Genomic DNA, 12,199 nt, shown 5'->3' with positions numbered 1-12,199 from the left:
ATGGATGACTACTCTATAGCACAAGTAGATGCAAAAAGGCTTGTAGGCTGAGCAGATCAATGGAAAATGAAAATCAATATAGTAAAGTGTGAGGTGGTTCATTTTGGTAGGAGGAATAAGGAGGTCACATATTCCTTGGAAGATGAGAAACACACATAAGGTAGTGCAGCACAGAGATCTGGGAATACAGATGCACAAATCATGAAAAGTAGTGCAAACTAAGTGCTGGAAACCATTTCTAGAGGAATAGAATATCAATGTAGGGAGGTCATGTTACATTTAATTTGAACCTCAGCCTACATTCATAGCTTCACCTCATCCTCACACACTTAGCACTGCTGCAAGCCTCACAACCACATCTCACAGCTTGCACACAGTGCCAACTATTCAACCATGACAGTCACATCACCCAAACAGATTGCATGGCACTCACTGATGCACTCCCGTCTCTCTTGCAGGACAAGGTGGTGCACATCCAGAGGCAGCAGGAGCTAACTATCGGGTAACAGGCGTGCCTGCATATGCTAACTCCATTGAAGAGACTGTGCTGGCCATTGTTAGAATAGCCATTGCTGAGGCCGTGGCCAGTGGCAGGGCTGAAACCATCAAAGATGACGGTATCCTCATACCTACATACCACACCCCACACATAGAACAATCTCTTTTGAAATATAAGTTGCAGATGGTGTAAGCTTGCATCTCTTACTTCCCTCCCCCTCCCCTCACCACCACCTTAACCTTGTGCCTTTTTCCTTTCAGATACCCACGAAGTGCAACCTGGCCAGGCAGTGGAAGAACAGCAAGAAGGCATATTTGCAGCCACCAATTCAAATACTCACACTGCATGTAATTTAGTGGATAGCATCGAGGCGGGAGATGCACGCGGTGAGATACTAGGCGTGATTAGGCTGCAGCCAGAGCATGGGGCCAGGATAGCACAGGTTGACATCTCACCAGAGGGCAAGTCGCACACGGGTTCTGCTGCAAAGGACTCAGATTAAGACTGCGATGGGATGTGTTGCAGAAGAAGGCAGGTTGTTATGCACAATGAAATGCTTGTTGCATTGGAAAGCCTGTCAGAAAGCCTGCGTGCAATGTCAAGGAGCATGGATGAGTCCAGCACCAACTTGGTTCAGGGATTCACACAGAGCTTGAAGCCCATCCTTTCCAGCATGGAAGTGGTAACCAACCCCAATAAGCAGACTTGTGGACCCACCCATGATGCTATGTCTGATGGCCGATGTCTCAGCTTCCACTGCAGCACAAGCAGCAGCCACCCAACATCGGAGTTCTGCTGTCATGCAAGGTCAGCTTGCTTGTATGCAAGCTCAGACTGCTGTCATCATGGCTGTAGATCTGTCATGTATGTACTTTTGGGATCACTAGCCACTAGATGGCGTCACTGTTGGAGGCCATTGGGCTGCACGCACGTATGTGTAAAGTATAAAAGGCCAGCCATTTTATATATAGTAACTTTAGGCCTTAATAAAGCAGAGCCAAGGTCATATCTCTTGGAGTTAAACAGTACTCAGTCTAACATTTATTGCATACACAACATTTGGCGAAGAGGCAAAAATGAGCACAATTGGATGGTTGGAGCGATTTGTGGTAGGAGAAGATTGGGCAGATTTTGTGAGCCGTTTGAGCCAGTTCTTCGTGGCCGATGGAGGAGGTCAGTGACGCAGATCGGTACCGGGCAGTGTTCCTCGCGGTTGGCGATCCAAAAATTTATAGCCTGATAAAGAATCTACTCCTGCCTGTGAGTCCAACAGAGAAGACATATGAAGAATTGTATACACTGGTACAGGACCATCTTAAGCCAGATGAAGGCATCATCATCTTGAGGTACAGATTTTAGATGCACGTTCGCTCAGAGGGCCAGAATGCGGCGGAATTCGTTGCTGATCTGAGACGTCTAGCGGGACCGTGTAAGTTTGGGGCTGTGTTGGCAGACATGCTGTGGGACTTCTTTGTCATTGACATCAACCACGAGGTGGTACTACGGTAAACTGGCGGTGGAGACATTGGACTTGAACAGGGCTATCACGATCGCTCAGTCATGCATGACGACGGATAGAAGTCTAAAGTAGATATCAGTGAAAAATCGAAACTCAGCAAGTATTGTAAATATGATTGATTTGGTGTTCGGCAGAGTGGCACATGGCAAGACCTACCCGACTGCGTACGCGAAGCCTATGGCTGCCCAAAGTCCGCCAGCCGGAATGCATCCGATTTCTCCGTGTTGGCGTTGTGGGGGATAATCACCGGCACCAGCAGTGCCGATTTAAGCAATATAGTTGCAAAGGCTTTCTGAGAGTGGGGCATCTCCAGCATAAGTGTCCGCAGATGAGCAAGTGTGCTGCGACACAACACGTGGAGGATGATGGTCAGACTAGCATGGATCCGGATACGCAATCCGAGATACCAGACGAAGAAGCATATGGACTGTATTTGTTCTTAACTAGGAGCAAACCGATAATGATCAACGTGAAATTTAATGGGGTGCCGGTATCGATTGAACTTGACATGAGGGTGAGTCAATCGATAATGAGCCAGAGAGCATTCGACAAGCTGTGGGATACGAAGGCTGTGAGGCCGAAGCTGAGTCCAGTCAATGTCAAGTTGCGCATGTACACCAAAGAACTCGTAACAGTGATTAACAGTGCCACAATTAAAGTGTCGTATGACGGTGCGGTTCATGAGTTACCGCAATGGATTGTCCCAGGCAATGGTCCAACGCTGTTCGGTAGGAACTGGCTTGAAAAAAATCAGATGCGATTGGAACAACATCAAGGCATTGTCGTCGGAGAAAGATACGTGTGCCCAAGTACTGAGCAACTTCCCCTCGCTGTTCGAACCAGGCATCGGCAACTTCACGGGCGCCAAGGTGCAGATCCATCATAAAGCTCGGGCAGTTCTGTAAATGATGAGGGAGAAGGTCGAAATCAAACAGAACAGACTCCAGCGTGATGGAATCATATCACCGGTTGAATTTAATGAATGGTCCAGCTCCATTGTTCCTGTGCTGAAAAGTGATGGCACTGTCAGAATCTGTGGAGACTATAAAGCTACAATCAACAGGGTTTTGAAACAGGATCAGTACCTGTTACCGAAGGTTGATGACTTGTTTGCAACGCTAGCCGGGGGGAAGTCATTCACCGAACTGGACTTGAAGTTGACCTACATGACACAGGAGCTGGTCGAGATGTCGAAGAAACTTCAGTGCATTAAGGACTGTTTATTTATCACAGGTGCCCTTTTGGAATTCACTCGACTACAGCAATATTTCAGAGGAACATGGAGAGTCTACTGAAGTCTGTTCCCAGAACCATCGTGTTCCAAGGTGACATCCTGATCACAGGTCGTGAATCCGAGAAACATCTGGACAACCTGGAAGAGGCTTTACATCGTCTGGACGAAGTGGGACTCGGACTGAAACGCTCGAAATGTGTCTTCATGGCACCAGAGGTCGAATTCCTGAGGAGGAAAATTGCTGCTGAAGGCATCAGGCCCACGGACGTGAAAACCAAGACCATCAAGAAAACACCCAAGCCACAGAATGTGATGGAGCTGTGTTCGTTCCTTGGTCTACACAACTACTTTGGTAACTTCCTACCTGTAGTGTCTGGAGAAAGAGTCAGACTGAACACTGTGAGCTCAAAGTAAAGTGTGACCTTAGTCTTTTATTGCAGGTCTCCAGAGTGCCTCTCCAACCTCTGAAGCTTTCTTAAATACCTGTGCTCCCAAGCGATTATGGGATCCCTTGGGACTCCGGGGAATGAGCCCTCTGGTGGATGTACAGGGTAAATACAAGTCCACATATATAACAACATTCCCCCCAAAGTCAATAGCGTAACTATTTACAATGTGAGTCGATCTGGGGCCCTTCTTGCCCTGGTTGATCGTCTCGGTGTGAAAGCTGGTGTTGTTGAATCATTTGTTGGGCCCTCGCTGGGCTGCTGTGCAGCTGGCCTTGCTGGGTTGCCTGATGTGTTGGGCCCTGCTGGGTTGCTGTGGATGATGGGTTCTACTTTGTGGTCAACTGTGGTGTCGGTTGCCACTGGTGTGTATGTTGGGGGGATCAAAAAAGGTAGGGTCCAAGGTGGGTTGCTCAGGGTAGTCCATGAATCTGAGTTTGATTTGGTCCAAGTGTTTCCGGTGAATGAGTCCATTTGAAAGTTTGACCCGAAACACTCTACTCCCCTCTTTGGCCATGACAGTGCCGGGAAGCCACTTGGGACCTTATCCATAATTTAAAACAAATACAGGATCATTGATTTCAATCTCACGTGACACATTTGCGCTATCATGGTATGCACTTTGTTGAAGCCACCTGCTCTCTACCTGTTCATGTAGATCAGGGTGAACTAATGAGAGCCTTGTCTTGAGTGCTCTTTTCATGAGCAGTTCAGCAGATGGGATCACAGTGAGTGAGTGGGATCTCGTGCGGTAGCTAAGCAGGACTTGGGATAGGTGAGTCTGCAGTGAGCCTTCAGTTACACTCTTCAAGCCTTGCTTGATGGATTGCACTGCTCTCTCTGCCTGACCATTGGACGCTGGTTTAAACAGGGCAGATGTGACATGTTTGATCCCGTTACGGGTCATGAATTCTTTGAACTCAGCACTGGTAAAGCATGGCCCGTTGTCGCTCACCAGGACCTCGGGTAAGCCGTGAGTGGCAAATATGGCCCGTAGGCTTTCAGTAGTGGCAGCGGACGTGCTAGCCGACATTATCTCACAGTCAATCCACTTGGAATACGCGTCTACAACCACAAGGAACATTTTACCCTAGAACGGGCCTGCATAGTCGAAGTGTACTCTAGACCACGGTTTGGAGGGCCAAGACCATAAACTTAGCGGTGCCTCCCTGGGTATATTGCTTCACTGTGAGCATATATTAAATCTGTGAACGCAGAACTCTAAGTCCGCATCGATACTGGGCCACCACACGTGGGATCTGACTATTGCTTTCATCATTACGATGCCTGGGTGGGTACTGTGAAGGTGTCTCTGCCCTTTTTGGGGACCACTACTCGATTGCCCCACAGAAGGCAGTCTGCCTGTATAGACATTTCATCTTTTCGCCGCTGGAACGGTTTTATCTCTTCCTGCATTTCCACCCCCGTGTTGGGCAATGGCAGTCTTCTGAGAGCATCGGCGCAGTTTTCTGTGCCTGGCCTGTGGCGGATGGCGTAGTTGTATGCGGACAACGTGAGCGCCCATCTCTGGATGCGGGCCGATGCATTGGTATTTATCCCTTTACTCTCGGAAAACGGGTATATAAGTGGCTTATGGTCAGTTTCCAATTCGAATTTTAGCCCATACAGGTATTGATGCATTTTCTTTACCCCATAGACACACGCTAACGCTTCTTTTCAATCATGCTGTACGCTCTCTCGGCCTTAGACAGACTTCTGGATGCATAAGCAACCGGTTGCAGTTTTCCGAAATTATTAGCTTGTTGCAATACACACCCGACGCCATATGACGACACATCACATGCTAGTACCAAACGCTAACATGGATCATACAACACAAGCAATTTGTTTGAGCATAACAATTTTCTCTCTTTTACAAAGGCATTTTCTTGGCTTTTACCCCAAACCCTTTCGCCCCCTTTTCATAATAAGACATATAGTGGTTGTAGCAGGATGCTGAGACCCGGTAAGAAGTTACCAAAGTAGCTTAAGAGTCCCAGAAACGACCGCAGCTCCATCACGTTCTCTGGCCACGGTGTGTTCTCGATTGCCTCCGTCTTTGTGTTGGAGGGCCTGATGCCGTCTGTCACAATCTTCCTTCCCAGGAACTCCACTTCAGGCACCAGGAAAATGCACTTCGAGCGTTTTAACCTGAGCCCCATGCGGTTGAATCGACTAAGAACCTCCTCCAGGTTCTGCAGATGCTCGACTGTGTTCCGACCTGTGACCAAGATGTCATCCTGGAAGACCACGGTGTGCGGGACTGACTTCAGTAAACTTTCCTTGTTTCTCTGGAATATTGCCGCCGCTGATCGGATTCCAAACAGGCATCTGTTATAAACAAAAAGGCCTTTGCGCGTGTTGTTGCAGGTGAGGGCCTTCGATGATTCCTCCAGTTCCTGCGTCATGTAGGCTGAAGTCAGATCCAGCTTCGTGACCGTCTTTCCTCCTGCCACCGTTGCAAAGAGTTCATTAGCGTTTGGTAGTGGGTATTGGTCCTGCAGCGAGAAACGATTGATAGTTACTTTGTATTCGCCACAGATTCTGACGGTGCCGTCTCCCTTGAGGACTGGGAAAATAGGACTGGCCCACTTGCTGAACTCGATCGGTGAAATGATACCCTCTCGTTGCAGCTGGTCTAGCTCGATCTCTACTCTTTCTCTCATCATGTACGGTACTGCTCTCGCCTTGTGATGGATGAGTCGCGCCCACGGAATTCGGTGGATCTTCACTTTTGCTCCTTGGAATTTCCTGATGCCTAGTTCGAACAGCGAAGGGAACTTGTTTAAGACCTGGACACACAAAGTGTCGTCAGTGGGCGATAGCGCTCAGATATCGTCCCAGTTCCAGCATATCTTTCCCAGCCAGCTCCTGCCGAGCAGCATGGGACCATCGCCCGGTACCATCCAGAGTGGTAGCTTGTGCACCGCTCCATCGTAGGAGACCTTTACGGTAGCACTGCCAATTACAGGAATCAGTTCTTTTGTGTAAGTTCTTAGTTCCATGCGAATTGGAGTTAAGTCTGGCCTTGAGGCCTTGTTGCACCACAACCTTTCGCAAGTCTTTTTGCCCATGATGGACTGGCTCGCACCCATGTCCAGCTCCATTGACACCGGGAGTCCATTTAGTTCAACATTCAGCATTATCAGGGGACAATTCGTGGTGAATGTGTGTACCCCATGTACCTCTGCCTCCTCTATCTGAGGGTCCGTTTCATCATGATCTTCTTCTACAACGTGGTGGTTTGCAGGTTTAACTGGCTTAGCAGCTCGCCTGCACACTCGGTGAAGGTGTCCCATTGTTCCACAGCCTTTGCAAACGTACTCTTTGAATCGGCATGAATGGAAATGATGATCACCCCCGCAGCGCCAACAAGGTGTTCATGGCCTTGCATTCATCACCCTTGTTGGTGGACTCTGAGACATCTGCGGACGTGTACCTGCCCTGTATGTTACAATTCAAAAACAACATCACTTTGTCCACAGTACTTGTTGCAGCACTTGTGTGCTGAGAGATTTGCTTCGCATTGTCACTGGTGACAATGAACGCCTGGGCTATCGCTATGGCCTTACTCAAGGTTGGGGTCTCTACAGTCAAAAGTTTGCGAAGTATGGTTTCATGGCCAATGCCAAGTACGAAAAGTCTCTGAGCATGTGCTCCAAATGTCCTTCAAATTCGCAATGTCCTGCAAGGCATCTTAGCTCGGCGACATAACTCGCCACTTCCTGGCCTTCAGCCCTTTTGTAGGTGTAGAACCGATACCTCGCCATCAGAACACTTTCCTTTGGGTTCAAATGCTCTCGGACCAATGTGCACAAATCGTCGTATGATTTCTCCGTGGGTTTCGCTGGTGTGAGCAGATTCTTCATGAGGCCATACATTGGTGCTTCACAGACGGTGAGGAGGAGCACCCTTCGTTTAGCAGCGCTCTCTTCCCCATCTAGCTCATTGACCATGAAGTATTGGTCGAGTCGCTCCACAAAAGTTACCCAATCATCTCCCTCCGAAAATTTCTCCAGAATGCCCACTGTTCTCTGCATCTTTGAGTTAGCTATCTGTATCTTGTCACCAGTTGTAATGTGTGGAGAAAGAGTCAGACTGAACACTGTGAGCTCAAATTAAAGTGTGACCTTAGTCTTTTATTGCAGGTCTTCAGAGTGCCTCTCCAACCTGTGAAACGTTCTTAAAATGATGGGATCCCTTGGGACTCCAGGGAATGAGCCCTCTGGTGGCTGTACAGAGTAAATCAAGTCCACATATCTAACACTACCTAAATTGAGCACCTTGTTAGAACCAATGCACATGCTACTAAGAAAAGGCGACAACTGGGTGTGGGGTGCGTCTCAAGACAGAGCTTTTGAGAAAGCTACTAACCTGCTTTGCTCTAACAAGCTGCTGGTACAGTATGATCCATGTAAATGTTTAATAGTGGCCTGTGAGGCTTCGTCATATGGAATTGGTTGCGTACTCCAACAAACTAATGAGTCGGGTAAACTTCAACCAGTCGCGCATGCTTCAACAAGTTTGTCTAAAGCGGAAAGAGCCTCCAGCATGATAGAGAAAGAAGCACTAGCCTGTGTGTATGGGCTTACGAAGATACATCAGTACCTGTTTGGTCTTCAGTTTGAACTGGAGACAGATCACATGCTGTTCATTTCACTGTTCTCTGAAAACAAAGGTATCAATACCAATGCTTCATCCCGCATCCAGAGGTGGGCGCTGACATTATCCGCTTATGATTATGTCATTCGCCATAGACCTGGCACCGAGAATTGTGCCGATGCTTTGACCCTTCTGCCGTTACCCACACCAGAGGTGGAAATGCCACAACCGGCGTACCTATTATTAGTTATGGATGCTATTGAGAGTGAAGGAACCCCTGTCATGGCTCAACAATTTAAGACCTGGATCAGCCTGGACCCAATTTTATCAGTGGTGAAGAGTTACATCCTCAAAGGTGATTGGCCTGCCAAGCAAATGTGTGAGGAGACCAAACCTTACATTCTTTGCAAAGACGAACTGTCTATTCAGTCGGATTGTATACTGTGGGGCAATCGTGTTGTTATGCCCAAGAAAGGGAGAGTGAAATTTGTATGTGAGCTACATAGCACACATCCCGGCATTGTATTGATGAAAACCATTGCCAGGTCTCATGTATGGGGTGGCCGGGAATTGACTCTGAGCTGGAATCATGTGTGCATCAGTGCAACACTTGCATGCAGCTCAGCAAAGCACCAGCGGAATCGCCGCTGAGTCTTTGGTCGTGGCCGTCCAAACCATGGTCCAGGATCCACATAGACTTTGTAGTCCCTTCCTGGGGAAGATGTTTTTAGTTGTGGTGAATGCATATTCGAAGTGGATAGAGTGTATAATCATGTCATCCAGCACATCCACAGCTACCATTGAGAATCTCAGTGTCATTTTCGCGACACATGGTCTGCCTGACATCGTTGTTAGCGACAACGGATCGTGCTTCACCAGTCAGGAGTTTCAAGATGTAAAGTCCTGTCCCCTCAGTACAGATTCACACGAGGCATGTAGTGAAGTCAAGGTCACTCTGGACCTGCACCTTTATTTCACAGCTCTGGAATGCTGCACATGCCTGAGACCTGTCCTTATATACCTGTCTCTTGCAAGTGCACCCCTGATGGTAAGGTATGCTGGTGGTTACAGGTCATATCTTATTACAGTCATGTATAGCATGTTAGGATACAGTTATATATAATAATGTAAGATACATGACATCATCCTCCCCCAAGGTCTTATTGTCTTTATAGGTTCAGTCTCTCAGGTGGTCTACGCTCTCGCGTGGAGCGTCTGAGTTGTGGTTCAGTTGTTATGGTCATGGCCAAGGAGGGCAACAGAGTATTTATTGTCAAGCTCAAAAATGTGCAAACATGCAGGAAACATGGATCAGACAAAGCTGCGGCACATAGACAAACCGAAACAGTCGCAGGAAGAGACAATCGATGACCAAGCAACCTAACCCCAGTCATCAGAGAACTCATTGGTCATCAGTGAATCGGGGCTTTCAATCACTGACATGTTCAATGAAGATGGACTTTCAATCCCTGACATGGCCATTGCCTCTCCCACCAGGTCAGCCACCCAGCCACCAGTCACAACAGACTCTGAACACTCACCCAAGGCTGGAGTTGAGCTGAGATGGTCAACCCGGGAGCATAAAATACCAGACTGTCTCAATTTGTAAAATATGTACTTTTGGGATCACTAGCCACTAGATGGCATCACTGTTGGAGGCCATTGGGCTGCACGCACGTGTATGCAGCCCAAGTATAAAAAGCCAGTCATTTGGTATATTATTCACTTCGGGCCTTAATAAAGCAGAGCCAAGGTCATACCTCCTGGAATTAAAACAGTACTCAATCTAACAGTCATTGCATACACAACAGGATCCAGCAAAGGCAGACATTGAGGACGAGGATCATCACCGCCTCCAGTGCGCCAGCGCAGCCTTCGGCCGCCTGAGGAAGAGAGTGTTCGAAGATCAAGCCCTCAAATCTGGCACCAAGCTTATGGTCTGCAGGGTGGTAGTGATACCGACCCTCCTGTATGGCTCAGAGACGTGGACCATATACAGTAGACACCTCAAATCGCTGGAGAAATACCACCAACGATGTCTCTGCAAGATCCTGCAAATCCCCTGGGAGGACAGACGCACCAACGTTAGTGTCCTCGATCAGGCCAACATCCCCAGCATCGAACATTGACCTCACTTGACCAGCTCCGTTGAGCGGGCCACATTGTTCGCATGCCTGACACAAGACTCCCGAAGAAAGCGCTCTACTCGGAACTCCTACATAACAAGCGAGCCCCAGGTAGGCAGAGGAAATGTTTGAAGGACAACCTCAAAGCCTCCTTGATAAAATGCAACATCCCCACTGACACCTGGGAATCCCTGGTCAAAGAGCGCCCTAAGTGGAGGAAGAGCATCCGGGAGGGCGCTGAGCACCTCGAGTCTCGTCACCGAGAGCATGCAGAAAACAAGCGCAGGCAGCGGAAGGAGCGTGCGGCAAACCAGACTCCCCACCCACCCTTTCCTTCAACGACTGTCTGTTCTACCTGTGACAGAGACTGTAATTCCCGTATTGGACTGTTCAGCCACCTGAGAACTCACTTTTAGAGTGGAAGCAAGCCTTCCTCGATTTCGAGGGACTGCCTATGATGATGATGATGATGATGGATTGCAGTGTTGAAAGGAGCTTCAGGATGGCAGAGCACTCCAGAAATCTGTACTCGAACAGTGGTGCACGACCCTGCTGGCCTCCCTTCACTTCCACTCCGCCAACGCCCTTGCTGTTGTCTGTCAGCCAGCCAGCCCAGACTGTTGCCACATATTCCACGATGGTGCAGCCTGCAGCCAGGCTTTCTAGGCCCAGAGCTGCTCAAAGTCATCCTCCAGAGCCATCTGCAGTCTCCCGCACTGAAAGTCACTGGGGTAGGACTACTTAGGAACACTAGGACAGGCAAAGATGCAGGAAAGACAGGCACTATGGGAATGCACAAGAGCGATTAGTTTACGTTTGTATGCATTATGGCATGATTTCATTTATAAATTAGGTTTGAAATGTTTATTTTGTGTTGGCTTTTATTTTTGCATTGAGGTCGCTTTGATGGTCAGTAACAGAGGGAAGTTAAGGTGTGAGACTGTTGGTGAACAGAGAATTGGGGTTGTGGTTACTGGTATCGCAATTGAATGAGTTCTTCACGGACAGCCTGGGCAGAAAGGGGCTGTCCAGGTTGCCTCCTCCCTTCCTCTTCCTCTTCTTCTTCCTCCACCTCTTCAATCTCCTGCTCCTCAGCTGCTGGCCATGTAGCTTGCAGCACGGGCTGTCCCCCTCATGGTGACGAGAACGTGCAGCATGCAGCAGACAACCACGAATCTTGACACCCATCTGCTGAGTACTGCAGGGCTCCTCCAGAGCGGTCTAGGCAGTGGAAGCATTGTTTCCGCAACCCAATGTTGTGCTCCATCACAATTCATGTGGCAGCATGGCTTTCAATGTATGCATGCTGCACATGTTTGCCTAGATTGGGAACCAGAATCATGAGCCACGTTGGCAGTGGATAGCCACCTAGTAGCCACCCTTTGGTTTGCCATGGTAGCTCAGATGCAGATGGCACAGTGGACTGCCGCAGAATAAGAAATAAGAAATAGAAGCAGGAGTAGGCCATTTTGGCCCCTCGAGCCTGCTCCACATAAAGGCATCATGACTGCTGCCACGATACCAGACATTGACAAACATGATTCGTTGCCTATGGTTGTACACCAGCTGGATGTTCAGGCAGTGGAATTCTTTTTGTTTGCGGTATACGGCAGAGTTGACATGCAGCACCCGCAAATCGATGTGCGCCAGTCAATGGCACCCCGCACCATGGAGAATCCTGCAATCCTGACCAAGCCATGTGCTTACCTCGCCTGCTGGTCTCTTGCAAGAGAGAATGAAATATAGTCACCTCTCTTTGAACAGAGAGTCCCA

Source organism: Pristiophorus japonicus, chromosome 2, assembly GCF_044704955.1.
Source record: "Pristiophorus japonicus isolate sPriJap1 chromosome 2, sPriJap1.hap1, whole genome shotgun sequence".
Taxonomy (NCBI): Eukaryota; Metazoa; Chordata; class Chondrichthyes; family Pristiophoridae; genus Pristiophorus; species Pristiophorus japonicus.
This window is presented reverse-complemented; position numbering follows the sequence as displayed.